This window comes from Rhipicephalus sanguineus, chromosome 6, assembly GCF_013339695.2.
Source record: "Rhipicephalus sanguineus isolate Rsan-2018 chromosome 6, BIME_Rsan_1.4, whole genome shotgun sequence".
In the NCBI taxonomy this organism is placed as follows: domain Eukaryota; kingdom Metazoa; phylum Arthropoda; class Arachnida; order Ixodida; family Ixodidae; genus Rhipicephalus; species Rhipicephalus sanguineus.
In genome coordinates this window covers 73,293,406-73,306,482 of record NC_051181.1, presented here as the reverse complement: position 1 = coordinate 73,306,482, position 13,077 = coordinate 73,293,406, and positions in this window count along the sequence as shown.

Here is a 13,077-nt window from a genome sequence, read left to right as displayed (position 1 = left end):
CTGGCCCATATACGGCGCAATGATTTGTTAATTGAAAGCCACCTATGCAAGGTATATGTAAACTGTTAGCGAAACTTCTAAAGAACCCTATATGTCAAGTAGTTGGCAGCTCGTCGCCACCGTTTCCATTTACGTATCGCGGGGAACCTAACAGCAAACAAAACATAAGAAATAAAACTCACACCATCTCCCGCTAAAGGGGACCATGAGTCAATGCGAAGCAGCGTTTCGGCATGTCGAGCCCGTGTTTCAGAAGGGCAGTGGGGAGAGGGGAAGTGGAGAGGGGGAAAGTGGAAAGGAGGGGAGATGAGGATGGAAGACGGGAAAGGGGGAGGGGAAGCAGAGATGGGAAAGGGGAGTGGAGAAGAGGTGTGTGGAGAGGGCTTGCGCATTCGCAGTACGGGTGGTCCGCCGAACACCACCACCGCCCATGGAGGAAAGAAAAAAAATAGGAGGGAGCGCGCCTAGCGTTCACAAGCAAACCTCCTCTGAAGCCGCTTGCTCCTCGCGTTTGAGGCTCATTTCCCATGATGCTCCTGCTTCATTTCCTTTCTTGGCGGGCTCATGAACAAAAACAAAATTTCACTAGCGCTCGCGTCTAGCGTCCACAAGCCAACCTCCTCGGACGCCGCTCCCGCCTCGTACTCCAAAACTCACCGCTTGCCTATCACGTGGAGGTGCTCATTTCCCAGCATGCTCCTGTTTCATTTTTTGTTGGCTGGGCTTCAAAAATATCACGTGAAGCTCCCTCCTAGTTTATTGTGTTCCTCCATTCCACCACCGGATTGAACACCGCCATAAGCTGCTTCGCATCTAACATGAAGTTACGACCGGAAGCAGCAGTGACGTCGCGCATTTGCACTACATGGTGCGAAATTGAAGTTTATTGAATTGCTGACCATTTGCATGCTTTTGATAACTACGCAATTTTATTGCGTCCTTATGGCTCGCCAATAGAAAAACAATTACACCATCTCCCACTAAAGGGGACCATGTGGCGATGCGAAGCCGGAGCACTTGCACGATAGCGTTCCGTTGGCGTTCGTTGGACATGCTACCGACATCGCGTCGTGGAACGGGAAGAGGAACGCTACGCGCGTCGTTCTTCCCTCTAGCCTGGCCGTTATTTCTCACAGGGCGAGCAGGGAACGTGGTCGACAGGCGCGCGAGAGGGGCGGAGCCCAGGAAAGGAGAGAGAGGGGGAGGGGACGCGCATGCGCTGACGCACATGGTGGCGTTGCGCAGCAGAGAATGAGGCGCGCGAGAGGGGGAGGGGGTGTCTAGAGGAGGTGTGTGAAGAGAGTTTGCGCATGCGCAATAAAGGTGGTCGCGCCGCACACCACCCCCACCAGATTGAACTCCGCCATAAGATGCTTCGCATCTAAAAGATCAACAAGAAAGAATGGGGAAGCAACCTTCTTTTATTAGCCAAATTGCGTATTTGCAAGATACTCCAAAATACTTTGCAGATGAAATTATGATCTAACGGCTTACGAGCACAATAGTACAATAGTTTGAAAACTCACGTTGCGCCCCGCCACGGTGGTCTAGTGGTTATGGCGCTCGAGTGCTGACCCGAAGGTCGCGGGATCGAATCCCGGCCGCGGCGGCTGCATTTTCGATGGAGGCGAAAATGTTTGAGGCCCGTGTGCTTAGATTTAGGTGCACGTTAAAGAACTCCAGGTGGTCGAAATTTCCGGAGCCCTCCACTGCGGCGTCTCTCATAATCATATCGTGGTTTTGGGACGTTAAACCCCAGGTATTATTATTAAACTCAGGGTGCCCAATCGAAGAAAACTACTGGAGTGAAACAGCTGCCTTGAAAGTATCACTTTGGCAACCTCGCAGTACACCGTTGCAATCCGCTTAGCGTGCCGCATTCAACATCACGAAATGCGAGGGCACGGCGGCCGTGCGACAGCGAAAGCAGTCTGCAGTCACAGGAGCGGTTATCTTCACAATCCGCGAAAAGAGCGACGCCTCATTGACCCGACAATGCGCCGAACTAAATACAAGTCCAAATTGCACACTCCCTCCATAGGCCCCCCATTCATGACAGTCGACCGAAAGAATCAGGCAACCAAACTATTTAGCCAAGTCACAGATCTACCGTAAAGGAAACTTCTAGTTTACTTTGACGTATATAAAAGTTAGTGTTCAAAAAAATTACATTGTGTTTTTGATTTTCTTATTTGTCCCCTCCTCACCTAGTCGCGTTTCAATCGTACGGCGGGCGTTGCTGTCTGTGGCAATAGTTTTTATACCACTTGTCGTTCCATGTTTCGCGACCGGTATAATTTGACCTTTACATATGTGCGAATTTCACGCGGCGCAAACGGGTATGACATAGTCTCGAGTATACAGGTAGCAGCAGTTGCCAACTGATCTAAGTGTATGCGTGAAATTGCGTCTTTGAGCGCAGCTCTTAGGCGCCCGTTCCTGCGTTGAGCGGCGACGCCGTCGTCGGCGTAACCGATAGAGCGAACGAGGACGAAATAGAGCGAACGTGGAGCGCAGCGAGCAGCTGTGTTAGCGTCTACAATGCCTCGTACCTGCTCGCGCTTCTTGCGAAAGCGCAACGCATACCTCTCCCGCGGGCGCTAGAAAGTGGGTCGACCTGCTAGGCTTCGGAGAAGAAGACAACGTGTGCTGGTCGAAGGACACTTTGTGTGCGGAACGCTCTAGCGCATGGGCTCTCAAACTGGGTTCCGTGGGACACAGGTTTCCGTGGGAGACACGGGATCCGTGAAGGACATCTTAGGTTTCCACGAGCGGCCAGAACGTATGCATCCTGCTCCCGTTTTACCCCATTAGCACCTAACTTATTTACCTAGACAAGCACATTTGCATTGCATTTTGCATTTAACGAAGCCATCGTACACTGGATCCGCACATCGGGTGTCTGCGGGTAGCGAGAAATCCACGTGGTACCAGCACTAAAGGCTCTTTCTCTAGCGCGCCATTAAACTTTCCCGATTGGTGGACACGCGGTGACAGAGTTCGCTGAGCGCTGTTAATTCTCGTTAGCGCAGTTCGTAGCACATGCGCGGGAATCAATTCGGTAATTCTGCAAGCCGAGATATGGAAGATAATATTGGTGCTCAAACCAGCTCAAACTACATGAACGGGCACCTCCGCGCTTTATTCGTAGGGCATCGGCATTCACGTGGCACAGTTTTCATACATGCTGATTTGCCACTGCACAATGACGGCTTTGTAGCCAAGCCCACAACGAGCGCCTTGATAAGCGCGAGAGGCATCGCTTCGTGCCTGCTGTGGGCTACACGAGCGTTTATGCTTAGCCTTACGTCATTGAATCACTCGACGGCCATTTCGCAGTGTGACTTGGCATGCCTTGTTTTTTTCTTTTGCAAAAACCAAAACAGGCCTTATAGGGGCGAAGCCCCTTAGGGTCGAGGCTTGTCTGCCGTTGCGTCTTAGCCAGCCGCTAGTACTGGAAGCACTCGCTGTCGCGCTCACGCCAAAGAGAAGTCTTCTTTCTCTTGTTCTTCGAGCGCCTTGATTATGATACCAATGATATAGTGCCTAGAATATACTGGCTAGTGTGCTGAGCGGAGGGGGTTTACTATGGGAGGAGGTGGCAGGGCTGGTGATGCCTTCCAACTTTCGCCGCCAGGCGGCTACGCTTGTCGCAAAGGTGTAGCCCGCGCGCCGGTTTGGCCGCTGCCTCCGTAGTTTTGCAAGAGCTGCGTGCCTCGTGTGAGTTTGTGTTGGTGACGTCTGCGATGTTCATTGTGTACGCACGTGCAAATGAGAACTGCAAAGTGTGATAATGCAACGGGAGAAGCATCAGGGCAGGCAAAAAACATGCTTCGTGCCACTGTGTCGGAGTGGCTATCGCTCAAACCCAGACAAGGTGTCCATGTTCGCCGTGCCGTCGGACGCTGCGCGACTTGCCGAGTGGGAGCGGCTCATCAAAAGAGAGGACCGCAAGCTTACACTCACGTGTGTGGTTTGCGAAAAACATTTTGAGGATATCTACGTCGAAAGAACCTTCAGAGTTACAGTGAATGGCGTCGTCAACGAGATCGCCAGGGAGAGACCACGCCTGAAACCCGACGCAGTGCCAACGGTATTTGACAACTACCCTAAGCACCTCCTGCCTAAAAAGGCAGCGAAAAGGAAAGTTCGGAACATTTGTGACCAACCAGCCGCTAAACGGCAAAAGTGCGGGGCCGTTACAGATGTCAGTAATGAATCATCAAGCATAGACTGCAGTGCGTCCGATGAGCCGCCAGCAGCAGAGCAGACGAACCATGGCCCGAGCTCACAGCAGCAACAGCCAAGGAGTGTACAGTCCAATGTAGTTCAAGCTGAACATCGGTTCTGTAAAATTTCTATCCCTGCGGCATGGACTCGGCTGAGCGAAGCACCAGCTGGTTCGGTTGCCTACGCGCATTATCGGGCCGAGAACAACTTTGCTGCGCTATTTATTGAAAGAACGGTGACGTTTGGCGCTGTCATGCCAGAACGGGGTTCTGTGATGGCTACAGCACATTTCCGTGGGAAAGAAAAAAGCAGGCACGTGCTTACGACAACGCAAGAAGCGGAAGTATTAATCAAGGAAGTTGCATCGCAAGTTCTCTGTGGCGGGTGCGGCCTTAAACCTGATTCGGGAAAGTTTGAAGCATTCAGGGGACTGTATTTTTCCGAAAAAGTGTCGGCTTGTTATTGATAATGAAGGCGAGAGCTGCGCGCAGTGCAAATATTTGCGAAGACCTGTGCAAAATAAACTGCGCAGGAAAAAGCACACAGCCCGCGTTCAGTGCAATACCATGAATTGCAGCAACGTCTCTCGTACTCTGAAAAGAGCGAAAAGAAAACTGGCTGGTGTGCAGCAACAAGTGTCCTATATGAAGGCCGAAAACGAGGCACTGAATGAATCTGCGGTGCAAGCAAGAATATCAACCCTCCCCCAATAGCAGCAGTTTGCTGTGAAGACCTGTTTTCATGCTGCCCGAAGGCGATCTACGAAAGGCATGTCATACGATGAAAACTATATTGTCGAGTGCCTTATGATGCGAATGCGAAGCCCAAGACTGTACGAGCACCTGCGCAAGGAAAAAATGTTTGTTCTGCCGGGGCGAGCTTGCTTGCAAAAATACCTGCAGCGGTTTAAAGGCAGTTTTGGACTTAATCCAAATATATTTTCCGCCCTGAAAGAAAAAAACTAAGGATATGGATTCCTTTAGCCGCCACGGGGGCCTGCTCATCGACGAACTCAAGCTCTCGGAGCATCTTAATGTGAAGTCTACTGGTAAGTCTCTATATTGTGCTCAATATTCATAATGTGAAAACATTCATGTGGACCTGCATGGAATGCAAGACGCTATTCTAGCTTGGAACGACATGCACTTAAAAGTGGCTTTGTTAAATCGCTTTTATGTGTGTACTTGATGTTCATAATATTGTTTTGTTTTTTAGGTGATATAGAAGGCTTTGTTGACCTTGGAGCGCATACAACAGATGATCAAAAGGGCGTCCTGGCTGACCATGGGATGGTTGTGCTTTTCCAACCTTTCACAGGTGTGGTTTATCACATCAGACTGTACGTTTGAGGTAGCTGACTTTTTGAACATTTTTACTCTCCCAGGAAACTGGACACAAGTCCTTGGAGTGTTCTCCTCAAAAGAAAACGTGAAGGCTGCTACCCTAGCAAAGATTATCGTGGAAGCTACTGTTCTTGCAGAACAAGCAGGCCTTTATGTCGATACCATAACGTGTGACGGGGCCACATGGAACCGTAGTATGTGGCGTATTTTTGGAATTCAGGGTAAGTGAATCACTCCGTGCAAGCATGAATGAAATTAGGTTGACATGTACATATGCTTAATAATGCTTTCTGGGGTTTTACGTCCCAAAACCACAATATGATTACGAGACACTGTATGTAGAGCCACTACAGTGTCTCACCGCGGCAGGTCATGCATATAGCTTATATGTGATTTTACTTTTCGTTGTGTGAGCACGGCACAACTGCTTGGGATATTCAGCATACTTATTCGAGCATTCTCAGGCATTCACGCGTTCACTCCCGCTCGCAAAAGTGGGAGTGAAAGACTAGAGGTGTGAGTAAGTGTTAACGTTTGTGCACGCTGGTAAATGTGAGTAGATGTGAGTGGCAGCCCGAGTGAGTGCCAGTCAGTGAATGGATATGCATGCAAATCCTGGAGAAAGTAAATATGAAAGCACTTTGCTGCAGTGCTGACATATGGTAAGAATGAGTGCTACGTGCACGTGTGCACGTAGTATTCATTCAATTGGAGCTCTAGTGCTCTAGTGCTCTAGTGCTCTAATGCTCTAGTGGGCATCACGTATCGCAGTACTTTGGCTGCGTATGTTTTTGTTATTTCACCTTGGGATGAAACAATAACAGTGAGCTCCACTGTTCTCCCAACAGGCTCGTCACGTCGTCTGAGGAGCAGCACAAACCACCCAGTTGACCCACAAAGGCAACTTTATTTTGTATCGGATTTTCCGCATTTACTAAAAAATGTGAGGAATGGATTTGTCAGCACAGCAAAGACTACATGACGCCATCTGGACACGTTCACTGTGGTATAATTGAAGTAGCGTGGAAGGCTGATTGTGAGCGTGTCACCCTAAGGCAATGCCCAGCATTACGCTTGCTCATATAAAGCCAAATTCGTTTGAGAAAATGAAGGTGGACCAAGCCTTTCAACTCTTCGGAGATCAAGTGATTAAAGCAGTAACCCTCTATAAGGAAAAAATAAGCTCTGTATACCAAAGAGTAAAACCAACAGAAGATTTTTGCTGCTGTTCAACCGGCTCATTCGTGTGATGACATCCAGAACAAGCGACTGTGCACTACGAGCCAAGAGTGGTCATAAGAAGTTTTTGAAGGAGTTCTTAGAATATATAGATAAATGGGAAGAGTAGTGGGTGGTGGGTTTCTTTTTGAAAGTACAGCTGCTGGATTAAGGGTAACAATCGAGAGCATGCTTGACTTGCTGACCTACCTGAACTCAACTTAGGGCTTCAAGTACTTACTGACGTCCCGTTTGAGTCAGGACAAGCTTGAGAACCTCTTTGGAATTATCCGGCAGTCATCGGGCTGCAATGACCACCCCACTGTATCTCAGTTTTTGGTGACAGTAAACCTAATGGCGTTTTACAACTTAACCAAGTCTCCAAGGGGACGTAACTGTTCATCAGGTGTCGTTAAAGCATTGCTGAGCCCATCCTCATTGATGAGCACACCTCAGAAAACTCTGTTGATGTCTATAGATGATCTCTTTGATAAAGGGAAAGTTGATGAGGCCGAAGAAGTGATTGATTCTGCTGTTGCTCGAAGTGACCACTCTGGCTATACAGAGAAAAAAGCCACAGTGCCTTGACATATTATGTCGCTGGATATGTGGCTAGGAAGACTGTGGCAAAAACTGTTGCCCTAGCTGCGCTGCGTGTCTATGTACAACACAATATGAGGCGACCATGGATATCGATTGCTGGTTCACAGCACATTTTGACAATGGTGGTCTGGTGTACCCATGTCATGCCCTTTCAGAAGCCATATTACTTATGGAGAATGCATTTACTACTTTTTTCAGTAAGCATGCCTTGCACGAGGAGAGCTTGGCTGATTTTGGCAATGAGCTGCGTGTGGTCACCTTGCCAAAACTTGGTTGCCCTGAGCACGAGGCAGCTACTAGGCTGTCAATTGTGAAGTTTTATATTTTGTTAAGAATAAGGTTCTATATTAAAGGGCTCAACAAGGACAAAGAGGCTCAAAGGCAGCGGCAAAAATTGTTGAAGTTGAGACGCTGCAACTAGATTGCTAGTAATGACGCACTGTGTTTTTTCCATTTTGTATGTCAAGTTCAACTAGCTTCTTGCCTGAATCGTGCGACCGGGTGCACTCTTTTAGCAATTTTATGCAGCGCTTTGTTTTCTGTTGGAGTACAGATGAGGATTTTGCTATTTTTTGTATGAAGCAGTTGTGTGAGTATTTCCCTGCCTGTTAAACATTTTTCACTGTGTTTTGCTGATTAAGAATTGGTATTATGACTATTTGTATTGTGCCCCTTTTGTTGAGTGTTTGTTTACATTTATGCTTGTGTTGTGTGTTTCGCTCATTACTTATGTTGTTCGGTTTCTTTGCACTTACCTTTCCTTCTGTATAAATGAAATTCAAGCTCCAGACACATTCGTAATGTTTTTTTGTGAAGTGAGCAGTGCCTTTCAAATAAAACGCATGAGTAGTGAATCCTATTCAGACTGGCTTGTGTTCATCGCATGTGTTCTAGAAAAATATGGATGCCTTGCTGGAAAACGCAGAACAGTGAAAGTGACCCCACCCCACCCTACATTGAGTATAAACGATGCTCTATTAACTACGGACTTGCTCATGTAGTACAACAATGCAGTAGGCACAGCTGAACTGCAGACATCGAAACAACCGATCCGTAAGTATGGGGCCTATGCTATGTATCTGCAGCATTGGATGAGCAAAATTCATCCTGTTTGTGAAAGCGAACCAAGTGCAAAAGCTAGTGTCATAATGTCTGCAAGAAATATTAGTGTTTGTGTAATACCAGCGTTACACGGGAATTTGCGATTACTGTCGACCCGCTCCAGGTCAAATATCTGCTCGTGAGAATTATCGTAGCCACCGATACGACTACCTCGGCGCATGATACGCTCTGTAAGTTCATGATGGTGCATCATACTGAGTGTGATGCGCCGCTGATATAATAATACACGACTGACCACGAGTGAGAGGTGCGAATTGCAGTTGACTGGATCGACTTCGAGTAAAATCGCTGCGTTCAAAACAGCGCGAAAACGGGATGAAGGCTAAGGAACAAATAACGCAAGCGCTGTTCCTTAGCCTTCGTCCCGTCTTCGCGCTGTTTTCAACGGAATAAGAAGTACCAGCGGCCGTGGAAGTACCAACTGGCCCTTCAAAGCACCCTGTGGCGAGTAAAATCGCAAGCGATTGTTCACGTGTAGCAGCGAAGAATTCGAGTCGGACTTGATCGCGATCGAAATTGCCGCGAGCCATCCTTACAACACGATTTGTTGCGTCTAACATGTCAATCTTAGCTGATTGTTTTCAACTGGCAAGTTGGGTGTGTCGTAGTATATTAATTGTGACTTTTCTACTTCGCTTTGTTGGTGAAGCAGAGTCGCGAAAACTAGCAGACGACGTGAGGTACGTGTGAAACACTTCATCGTTTTGTAGTGCCCAACCAGTTGAGGATTCTCTGCGGGCAGTAATTTGGAGCTAATATTTCCTTCTTCTGATGGAGTGTTTTGACGAGTGTATTAAAAGGAACGAAGACCACTGCATTCGCAGCAGAAAGCGCCGTGCAAGCGCAGCTGCAAGCGCAGGAGCCGCCGACGCGCGATGGACCTTAGCGAGTCGCAGCGCCGCCGTGCGGTGACTGTGGGAAGGCATCAGCGCGGTGGCCACGCCAAAGCGCGCGCTCAGCACACTAGCCAGTATATTCTAGGCACTATACCCATGAGGAAAATTTCAAAATCACAGCATATCCTCGAAGTGAATGATGATGAGTGGGCGCAGGCAAAACCACATACAAAAATTGAAACAGAGGGAGGAAGCGAGAAATAGAGGGAAAGAAAGAAAAGAAGAAAAATAGAAATAAAGATAAATAACCAGAAAAATGAAAAGAGAAAACGCGAGGAGGAAAGAAAGAGAAAACGAAAGAGAAACAAAGAAGGCTGAATTTTTTTCTATCATGCCGCCGTTTCGCCTCACTCCGTAAAATGTTTCTGGAAATGCCGACTGGTAGGCTGGCATTTCCTTTCCTCAATTTCCTTAATTTACTATTTCTAGCCTGTTGTCGTTTGGAGCGAATCAGTTTTGGGCAAGCGGCAGTGCTATTATGACTGCGCTCCACAAGTTCATTCAAGCAACAGGAAGAGTACGCTGCTAGTGCTACCGACCACTGAAACCAACTTTCTTCCCATTTTTTAATTATTATTCTTTTTTATTCTTTTTTTCAATCGTTCCCCTACGGCTTTTTTAATTTCTTAACTCTTTCACTTTTTATTTACATCGTGTCTCGTTCTTATTTCTTTTTGACGTTTCATAGGGTTTACATTTCCCTTTATAATTGTCAGTGTGTCCAATCCCCCTCCTCGGTATGAGCCAGTCTCCTGAAGGCGACAAACAGAGAATCAAACAGGCTGCCCGGCTCCGCACTTCCTTCAGGCTCGATCAGAGGGACTTGCATTGACCTCGTCTTCGCAAATTTCAGGTTGGATCCTATACAAGAAGCTTTCGGTATACATTTCACCGATCATGAGGCGGTCATAAGCAAAGGAAAGCGCCACCCACATCTCAACACCATATACGCAGTGTGATTAATAAACAACTTTGTATATTCTGTACACATGTGTTGCCACGTCTTTGCATGATCGAGGGGGCAATGTACGGGGGGATTCACGGTTAATGATCCCCCGGACCTTCGCCCACTCGTCATCATTCACTTCGCGGATATGCTGTGATGTTTTTTTACATCCGGCGGTTTGTTTGCGTGAGCACATTGCTTACGGCGCGCAGTGTATGGTCGGCGTTAAAGACCAACAATTATTATTATTATTATGCTATCGCGTTCTACTCTTCAAGGCGAAGCTCAAGCGTTTTCCATGTTTTTTTTTTCGGAAACAGTTTGAAGCCGCCGCGTGGCCATGTCGGAACACCTGCTTAGAACGCCTGCTTCCACTTAAGGTGGCCTGGGTTCTATTCCTAGTCGAACCGAAGTTTTCATTATTTAATTATTTGCGCATGTCTCGATTCTTCGCTCACGGAAGACGCCGTTTTTCAGCTCACAACGAACGACACTGACGCCGACACCAGAATTTCTGCAAAACAAGCTCTTTAGGGCTATCGCGCTAAAAGAACACCGCGATTAGTAGGCCAAGAAAGTAAACTCCAGTGATTTATGTGTATTCAATCTGGACCTACGCCGCATCACAAACATTTCATATAAACACATGAAAGCATCGCCATCGCTTAGGCTCTCAAAATGCGTAAGATCAGACGCTGAATGTTTGTGGGATGGCCTGTCGATGGAAGGAGGAATCCCAACATAAAAAACGTATCAACTCTTTTAAGTGCGAATGCACTTTATAAGCGACCCTGAATCCGCCGTCCCATAGCAACGGCGCGAGGAGCGGAGAGGAGCGTCTGTAGCAACGGCGCAGCGACGTCACACCCCACGTGACTGCGCGAGCTCCGCCTCCTCACCGCGGTTTGCGCGGGCGCGCGCCGGCTCCGCATAGCTCCGCACCGCTCTTCTAGGTGGCATTGGGTGCAGTGCTTCGCCGCTCCTTCTCTCGCCGTTCTCTCTCTCTCCTCCCTGCGCCCCACTCTCCCGTCCGCTGGCTAGGCGCCTCTCAAGAAGAAATGTGTGCTCGAGACGCCGCTGTGAAACGCCAACGGCGACCACAAGGCTGAGATTATGGCCGTCAGGTACAATGACAACACAAACAGGTGCTGATGAATGTGTAAATAAATGGTTACGGTACAAATCCTCGTGTCGTCATTAATTTACGCCATTAAAATTACTGCGCCGTGTACTCTCGGCGCAAGAAATGCATTCGCATTTCGTCACGATTCCCTTCGGGGAGGTGGGGGCATTTTTTTTTTCAGCTATCGGCATTATCGAGTAGAAGCCGTGCTGGTCATGTGACTCCCGCGCCTCGTCTATTTGCAATAGAATATGTCCTGACGTGTACCCTCTTCCAGCCTCCTATTGTAGCGGCTCGCACACCTGCTCTCTGACTTGGATCAAGGGTGGGCTCCGGTTTGCTGCAATCTGAGAGCACAGCGCTACCCAGGCGATGGTATCGTTGTAGCGAGTGGTAGAAAAACCAAAACGACGAAACTTATGGCGTTTTTCACTGATAGATCCGGAGCAAGATTTCTTGATCCGCTGGGGCGAGTGTTTTTACTGGTTGATCGGCAGTGGTTTCGCGCGTTCGACTGGTCGTTTCAGAGCAACTCGCACCGCGCCGGATCGCTCTCATATGCTCCGCCGTCAAGTCGCGGTTTCTGTCGGAAATAGAACGTGCGGCATGGGTCTCTTCTGTCAGTATGCGACCTACTGCAGTCGCGCTCTGCAGCGACCAAGGTTGCTATGAAAACGTACAGAGCGGAAGTTGGAATAATTAACGGAATTGGTTTACGTTACGTGTTAATAAAGAGCTTCCGGCGCGATCACACGAGCAACGTTCCCGTGTTTCATTAGGAGATTCGGCGAGGCAGAAACCCAGTGGTCACTCCAGGATTTTGGAGGCCGCTCTGGATCTCCCACTGAAAACAATTCACCCACGTTACGATACTACTTAATGGGAATTCTGAGCGCAGCTGTTTAGGTGCTTTTATTCTGCGATAACTTGAGGCGCGACGGCCTCGCTAACCAGGAGACCGCGGAAGACAGCACGTGGGCGTGTTCCAGAACAGCAGGTGCAGACAGGCCTCTGTAAAGGCAGCGCTTTATTTCCATATATGTTATCGGTGGACGCATTCGCCGAATACCTTAGAGACGACGTCATCGGCGAGTGCACGACGGCGTGCACTACTGTGATGCCACGGGTGCAGCCGCGGAACCTGTCGTGTCGCCGCTGTCGTTCCCTCCTCCTCGCGCTCTTCTCGCTATCGCCGTCTTTCGTCCTCCGCTGCGCTCCGCGTTCTTCTGCCTGTTACGACGACGCCGACGCCGCTCAACGCAGGAATGGGCACCTAAAATCCGCGCTCTAAAACTTGTTTATTATGGGTGGACTTGTGCCCGGAAAACTAGATGCACAACTCAAGAGTCCGCTAGAGCAGGTGTTCTGAGACTTTCTCGCCTTGGGGAACCCCAATGCGAGAACCCCAACGGCTTTTCAGGAGTGGCGCGCAACCACTAACTTTTACTTTAGGACGAATACAATCGAAAGCGAGGGGTGGTGCTGTTTATAGGCGTGCGCAGGGTTTCCTTTCAAGGGGGGCGAAGGGTCATCGCGGCGCCCCCCTTCCTTATTAAGTGAATGTGTGGGGCTGACTTTACGCCCCCTCTTCTTAGG